The sequence below is a fragment of the Petaurus breviceps genome, unplaced genomic scaffold (genome assembly GCF_028583685.1).
Source record: "Petaurus breviceps papuanus isolate PSGF00001 unplaced genomic scaffold, PetGlider_PUasm1.0 208, whole genome shotgun sequence".
NCBI classification, from domain to species: domain Eukaryota; kingdom Metazoa; phylum Chordata; class Mammalia; order Diprotodontia; family Petauridae; genus Petaurus; species Petaurus breviceps.
In genome coordinates, this window is record NW_027185852.1 from 2367923 (window position 1) to 2376632 (window position 8710).

An 8710-nucleotide genomic window follows, 5' to 3' on the forward strand; every position below is an offset into this window, starting at 1 on the left:
AATAATAGTAGTAGTAATAGTAGTAGTAATAATAGTAGTAGTAATAGTAGTAATAATAGTAATAGTAGTAATAATAGTAGTAGTAGCAATAGTAGTTGTAGTAGCAGAAGCAGCAACAGCAACAACAGCAGTAGCAGTAGAAATGAGAGTAGGAGTAATTCATACAGCACCTACTCTTTGCCAAGGGCAGTTAGGTGGCACAGTGGATAGCATGCACAGCCTAAAGTTAGAAAGACTCATCTTCCTAAATTCAAATATGGTCTCAGATATTTAAAAGCTGTGTGACTCCAGACAAATCATTTCTTTGCCTCAGTTTCCTAATCTGCAAAATGAACTGGAGAAAGAAATGGCAGACCGACTCAGTATCTTTAAAAAAAAAAAGCCCTAAATAGGGTCATGTGGAATCACACATGACTGAAATGACAGAACAACAATACCATGTGGCAGGCACTGTCCCAAGCACTTTACAAATATTTATTCATTTTATCCTCACAACAACCTTTGAGGAAAGAAGAGGATATTGTTTTTCTCACTTTACAAGTTAAAAAATAACTAGGGCAAACAGACGTTTGAATGACATTCAGAAGGTGACACAGCTAGTAAGAGTCTGATATCTGATTTGAAATTACATTTTATTCACTCCAGAACCAATGATTGAACAACTGCATTATCATATATCTCTGAAAGGAAACTCTCCATTGCTTTTCCAAAAACATGTATATTTCCAAATGTAATACAGATGGCAAATTAGTTTGGCTAGAAGCAGAAAAAAACAAAACAATGTGATATCAATTTCATTTGGGAAATGATACAAATGTTGATAACAAACTTTCTATTATAACAGAGGTCCATATTTTCCATGCAAACATTTAAGTGATGGCTACCATATGCCATTGCTATCCTCAAAACAACGTGTGAATCAAGGAAGGTTCCTGCAGGTTGAGAGAATTCTTGTGATAATATAGGGAGAATCTGGATGTACAGGGTGGGCATGTATGAAGCAGCTGGGTTCTGCATCATTGGAAGGAATGCACAAATTGATGTGTAACCTTTTGAATGATGGACCTAATTTTAAAAAATGCATTTAGAAGTTATACTTGCATTTGCAAACACTCTTTCTTCATCTTTAACTCACAGTTCAATTTTTTCTTAGTCCTTTTCCTAGGGTACTGGAAGTCCTGGGGGTGAAATTGTTTCCATATTTATAACATAATAGACAGGATACAGAGATAAGAGTTCAAACTGACAAGTATTTCTCAAAGTATGTTGAATACATCCCACTGTAAAGACTAAAATACATTGATGGAATCAATAATTGTTCAAATTTGGACATAATGCAGAAAAGGCAATGAAACTTTAGAGTAGGAAAAGACATCATCATTTGTCTAATCCAAATAATAGCCAGTCCAGAATACCTTCTGTTACAACCCTAGCAAGACCAATTTAAAAGTATTTTGTCACTGTTTATGATAGAAAAATAAACTAGACATTTAATTAGAAGACTTAAACTCCCTGCTTCCAGGAATATCTCATTCTACTTTGAAATATTTGTGAATTTTAGAAAAAAAAAATTGAACTATAGTCTGTAATTCAAATATCTCTGACAAAATCTAATACTATTACATGATACTCAATACAATGACTAGATTATTTCATATATTAAACGAGAGATTTTGAAGATCCAGAAGTCTGACTGCATTTGATCTGATCTGTTACTATTGACCATATCTCTCCTGGCATTCCATTTCTTGGTCTTTTCCATATAATGCTTCCACATATCCAGCTTTTTTCATCCCTTTCCAACTATTGCTGAGAGGAATGATTAAAAAAAATCCCAAGAAAACAAAATTTTAAAAAGTCAATGAATTCCCTATGATTCAAATCACCACTTCCCCTGACTTTCCTATCCGAAATATTACTACCTGATCAACACTCCTTTCCTACACAACCCCATTTGAAGGCCACTTATTCATGTACATATACGAATACTTGTATGTTTGTATATACACCCATATGTATAAAGGAATATTTTTAAATTAAAAAAGAGAATGAAGAGAAGAAACATCAAAACCATTCAATGTCTAAACAGGAGTAAAATGCATAGAATTGTTTCCATCTCTTCCAGGATAATTCAAGATGATGTTCTCCACCAGGGGATACTAGAATTAAAAAAAAACAACAATTGTTTTTACTGGATTGTGCTGATTTTCATGCCTCCAAAAGTTAGACTAAATGAATACTAGTAAAATAACCATTGGAAAAGTCAAGGATATCAATTTGTAAGAATCTATGTCCATGTGCTCAAAGAGAGGCCTAACAACTTTAATTAGATCTATTCCCATGAAGGACTCAAAGAAATCAGTAAAAACAAACATTCCCATTTTCTCTACATAGGAATACCAAAACAGAAAGTCACAATGAATGAGACCATATTACACTTTATTTAGAAAAATTCTTCCCAACAATGAAGACTTCCTTGCACTCTGCTCTTTTACTCCCCTACTGAACACAAGTGTACCATGTGTTTACTGGTGAAATTCTATATTCCCATACTATGTGAGCAGTACTGAACCTGGGTAGATTGCCCTCCCTTTCTTCCTACTAAACACTGCAATAATAATTATTACTACCACCATTGCCTCCAATTATGTCAATAAAAATAATAATAATAATAAGGGACATTATATAAGGATGCACTATATGCAATGTGTCATATTTCAATATTTACCCATGATAATAAAGCATGAAAAAAGTATAAGAACCATAATAAAATATGGTATGATGATATAAAGCCAAGCACAAGCAGCTTTCCAGAGGACGGCTGCTGTGAACAGCTTCAAGGTTCTGATTACACAGTACAGTGAACTCTCTATTTATTCAATAGCAAATTTAGGCAAATCATTCACAGAAATGAAGATACAGCATTTTGCCATAACATAATTTATCACTAAAATGGCCATGTAGATTTCACCAGAGTGGTCACATAGTTTTAAGCAAAATACTTTCATTAGTCAATCGCAAAGTCCTTAATTCAATCACAAAATACTAAAGTCAAAGTCCTCCAGCCATGGGATGCAATTAAGTTACAGTTTCATCAGTCACTACTCAGTACCCTCTTAAGGAGTAGTGGAAAATAGAAAGGCCATCCAACCCTAGGTCATAAGTAAGTTACAATTTCATCAGTCACTACTCAGTGCCCATGGAGAGGTCTTTTCATCTTGACTCTAGGCAGACTTTCAGCTTCCATGATTCCTCTTCCATGGCCCCAGCTCCAACCTGAATCCACCAAAATGTCACCTGAGTTCACATACAGGCAGCTCCCATTTCCTTGCCTAGCTGTCCGTGCAGTTCCTGTTCCACATTGAAGCTCACAGTGTCCAGTCCACCTCAAGTCCTCCACGGTTTCTGTTCCTGGGAAGAAAAAGCTTAATAAATCCACAACAATATAGACACACATCAAGCTTAGAGGAACTACAACAATATTCACACACACGGTCCCACTATCATCTCAATTCACTTTCTGTCTATTAAATCAGCATAGACTCAAAACAGACAGACAAAGTACTGATACCACAGTAATGCTTCCTCTCGAAGCTCTGGCTGGCCCTTGGGAGTTCTTGGCAGCTTGGCTGGCTCTCAGAAGTCTTTGGTAGCTCTTCCATGTTCTGAGAAGCCCTCAGCAGGAGTTTGGCTGGCTCTCAAAAGAAGCTCCACCACCACCAGTTCTGCTCTCAAAATCAAAATCACTTTCTCCAGGTCCGTTCTCAAAATCAAAATCACATTATCCACTCTCCACACAGATTACTGCAAGAAATTGTGTCTCCGTTTTCAATTATCATTTATCTTCTCAGTTCCTCTGAATTATCAGTTCAGTTTTCTGTCCAGCAGTAGCAGCCCAGAGCCCTGATTCTTGCTTAGAGAAATTCTCTCTCTCTCTCTCTCTCACTCTGTCTCTGTCTGTCTGTCTGTCTGTCTGTCTGTCTGTCTCTCCCTCTGTCTCTCTCTCTCTGTCTCTGTCTCTCTGTCTCTCTCTCTGTATCTCTCTCTCTCTCTTTCCACAAGCAGCTGCTCTGTTTTAATAGCCTTCATAATGATTACCCCTAGAAATTCTGACTCTTCCAACTGGGGCTTTTCCTTGTATAGAGTATTAGCTCCTCCCTATTCAGCCCCTTCCTGTTACATCAGCAATAGGGGTCCATACCTCCTGTTTCTTTAGAGAGGCTTACTTTGAAACTAAGTGCTAACTACCGGTTAGCTTGGAAATATAAAGGGATCTTCAAATTTCATTGTTATTTCAGATAATAAGAGAGAAATAGAATATCTTTATAATCATGATGTTCGGAAAGACAAAAAATATGAATTATATAAAGATATCATGCCTCAGAAGCCAAATGATTCAATTGTATGCTATACCATTGATTTTACTGGCCTGTTATCCATACTCTATACAGTGGTGCTACCATATGGAAAAAAATGGCCCAAGGGATACGGGACAACAAGAAGTCTATAGATCTTCCTCTGTATAGCATTATATATTGATGCCACTCCTACCTGGGAAGGATCTCAAGGTTGATCTCTATAGTATGACCATATATATAAAGATATTATAGATAGATAGTTGTAGATATTAATATAGCTACAGATAGGAATGTAGATATAAATATGGACAGTTATATTTTACCTCAATAACAAGCATATAAATGTGGTGCATTAGAGTCCATTTACATTACTCTTTAAATAGAAATATAGTATACATGCAAATTTAAAATAATTTCTTTGTGATAAAAGTAGAATATTTAAATTTAATTCTACAAAAAGAGAGAAAAAATGAGATGAAAGTGGATTCTTGCTCCTACACCTATGCAACTTCTGAAAGGACTTGCATATGTGCTACCTCACACAAGTTATTTCCTTGTTTTATCAAGTGATTGAAAATAGTTCTATTCCATTAAGAAAAGGAAACAGTTGTTTTGATGTTCCTTTTTGTCCCATTTCATTTATTCCTTAATTTATAAAACCATACATAGATGTTCTATACATTAGATGCCCCTTGAACATCTTCACTAGAACATGAACTTGAGAATGCAATGAGACTTGTGTTTATAATATTGTAAAACTCTGAATCTTTGCCATTAAAAATGACTTTATAATAAACAAACATGAGCATGTCATTAATCAAAGAAGAATTTTTAAAAGTTAAACATGAATATAATATTGAAATTTGATTATGCAAACTTTTCTCCAACAACAAAGTAGAGATGATTTGGGGCAGGTGAGTGGCATAATGGATAGAGAGCTAGACCTGGAGTCCTTCCTGAGTTCAAATCTGACCTCAGACACTTAATACTCTGTAATCCTGAGACAGCCACTTGACCCAGTTTACCTTAGTTTTCTCATTTGGAAAATTAGCTGGAGAAAGAAAGGCAAACAATTCCATTATCTCTGCCAAGATACTGGGGTCATGAAGAATCAAACAAGAGTGAAAAATGACGGAAGAACAAGAGTAGATCATTTATTACAGAAAAGTTGCTTTTAGTCACAAAGAAAACAATCCATTCAGAATGACACGAAGTTCTATACTACTCAATAAAATGAATTGAGTTTAGGCAGGTAAAGCTCAATTGAGGATTGAAAATCAGTTATCAAGAAGGATTCAAAAGCTGGTAACCATCCTTTATCAGATAATAGAGGTAAGGCGTCTTAATCATGTGGGAGGCCTGGTCACATCCTCCATAGGTTCAGTGTGTGCTGGATCCAGCTTATATTGGCATAGGAGAGCTGATGGTTCCATCTTCAGTGTAAGTATATTTATATAAGCAAACACGAGAGTTAAGAGCTTGATTTATTGTTTTGTTTATTGTTTCACCTTAAGAAATTGATAGAGGAAATATAAATATTAAAATTGCTGTGGGTTATGTATTATTTATTTTTCTGGAGATTTAGTTGTTAAACATTTACCACAATATACCAAGATGGGACTTATTCTTTTTCAGTTTTCATTTGGCATGACCAAAGGTCTGACCTTCAATCTCTACTCAAGTAATTCTGCAGTCAGGATGGTCAGAAATTTTAGAGTTCTGCATCATCTTCCTCTTCTTGTCTTTTAGGTTATAAATTCACTTCTTATTCCACTGATCCTTCATAATGGAATAAAAATAGACAAAATGACCTAAGAACTTAAATATAGTTTTTACAATGTGTATTAAACTTAATGAAACAGGAAACAAATTGTTGTTTTCACAATCTTCTGAACTTTTTTTTTCTTTTTACACGTTTTAATGTTTTTTTTTTCCCCATTTTTCCTTTTTCCTTCATTTCCTCTTTACTTCTTTCCTTCCTCCTTCCCATTGGCCAGTGGGTCCAGAAGGTTGCTACATTCTCTGAGCCAGGAGCAGGCTATATAAACCCTGATTTGAGGCTTTGTTTTGGGGCTCACTTTGAGAAGTGTTCTGTGATTTGATCAGATGAAACTCTGGGAAGCCTGTTGAGAGCTCCCCTGGCTTTGAAAAACCCAGATGTTGCTTGGTATGGATGTAATGGTTGGACAGTTTGGAAATCTGTCTACTTGCTCGTTTCTGTCTTGATAATTCTGTCTGTATATTCTGAAGTTCGGGGTGCTGACCTTTTTCCCCTGAACTAGGTAAACGATACATATTTGACTGATTAAAGTAAGCTTGTTAAACCAAAAAAAAAAAAAAAAGAAAGAAAGGCATATAGTTTAACAGCTGGTCTCAAAATAAGAATGACTAGGGTTCTGACACATTTGATATGACCCAAAGTGAGTCATCACATTTCACTACCCCAGATAACTAACTCTTTAAAAATATCATTTGCAGGCAATGGACTGGGGCAAACCCAAGATGTTAGAGTAAAAGCAGGGACTTGCTTGAGATCACCCCCAAACACCTTCTGTATACATGTAAAAAAAATTACCCTGAACCAATGCTAGAGAAACAGAACTCACAAAATGACAGTGGGAAACATATCTCCTGTCCAACACAGCCTGGAACACTTACAGGAAGGGTCTATCATACTGGGCTGGGAGCAGAGTGCATTCCAGTGTAGGCTGTACCAGCATAGACAGGGCCTGAGCAGTCCTCAGGGGACTGAATCCCTGACAGCTGTGACAGTTTCCAGAATTTTCATCCCGCAAACACCAAAGACAGCATAGAAGGTCACTGGGAAATATCTGTGGGACTTGGGTGAAAGAGGAGGGTGGTCCAGCTGGGGTCCTGCCCCAGACCTGCAGTGGCATGAGGGGAGGGGGGTGGAAGCATTAGCAACAGTGGCTGCTTCCAGAGCTCTGGGTCCACAGACAGTGGGGGATCCATCAACTGATGCAAAACCCCTGAAGAATTGAACAGAATACACACCACCAGCCCCACCCCTGCCCCCTGGTAGCAGAGTCCTACCTTGACAGAGTTAGAAAGTTAATTATTTAGCTGGGAATATGAGCAAACAGTATTAAAAAAAACCTCAAACTACACAATCTTACTATGGTGGCAAAGAAGATCAAAGCATAGAATCAGAAGACAACAAAGTCAAAACTCCTACATCAAAAGCCTCCAATAAAAAAAAATGAATTAGTCTCAGGCCATGGAAAAGCTCAAAAAGGATTTTCAAATTCAAGAAAGAGTAGAGGAAGAATTGGGAAGAAAGATGAGAGTGGTGCAAGAAAATAATGAAAAAAAAAAAGTCAACAACTTCCTAAACCCCCCACCCACCAAAATACTGAAGAAAATAACACCTTAAAAATAGACCAATCCAAATGACAAAAGAGGTCCAAAAAGCCAATGAAGAGAAGAATGCCTTAAAAACCATAATTGTTTAAATGAAAAAAAGATCACTGAAGAAAACAATTTCATAAAAATAAGAATGGAGCTAATGAAAGTTAATAGCTTTATGAATAATCAAGAAATTATAAAACAGAATGAAAAGAATAAAAATATGAAGAAAATTTGAAATACCTCATTGGAAAAACACTGACCTAGAAAACACATCCAGGAAAGATAATTTAAAATTATTTGACTACCTGAAATCCATGATCTAAAAAACAGTCTAGACATCATCTTTAAAGAAATCAACAAGGAAAACTGACTGGATATTCTAGAACCAGAGCATAAAATGGAAATTCAAAGAATCCACCAGTCACCTCATAAAAGAGGTCTCAAAAGGATAACTCCTAAGACTATTGTAACCAAATTGAAGAGTTCCTAGGTCAAGGAGAATATATTGCAAGCAGCCAAAAGGAAACAATTTGAGTATTGTGGAAGTACAATCAGGATAACACAAGATCTAGCAGCTTCTACATTACGTGATTGAAGGGCTTGGAAGATGATGTTCTAGAGGTCAGAAAAGCTAGGATTAAAATCAAGAATTACTTACCCAGGGGAGGCCAGGTAGCACAGCAAGTAAGAGCACCGGCTCCAGTGTTGAGAAGACCTGGAGATCGAATCCCGGGCTCAGACACTGAGCACCCACCCAGAAACACCTGGCTGTGTAACCTTGAGCAAGTTACTTAACCCCAATTGCTTAGGGGTGGCCAGGTGGCTCAGCGAGTAAGAGCACCAGCTCCAGTGTCGGGATGACCTGGATCAAATCCGGCCTCAGATACTCAGCACCACACCCAGAAACAACTGGCCGTGTAACCTTGAGCAAGTTACTTAACCCCAATTGCTTAAAAAAAAAAAAAAAAAGAATTTCCCAGTAA

At 36.7% G+C, this 8710-nt stretch overlaps 1 long non-coding RNA gene across 1 annotated transcript in view; it reads left to right on the forward strand.

Moving 5' to 3' along the window:
* Positions 1-6708, forward strand: part of LOC138165147 (uncharacterized) — a 233355-nt gene extending 226647 nt beyond the window's left edge. The window contains exon 2 of the long non-coding RNA XR_011169277.1: positions 6641-6708. This is a non-coding gene — a long non-coding RNA (uncharacterized lncRNA). The remainder of the gene's footprint in view (positions 1-6640) is intronic.
* Positions 6709-8710: the final 2002 nt, after the last annotated feature.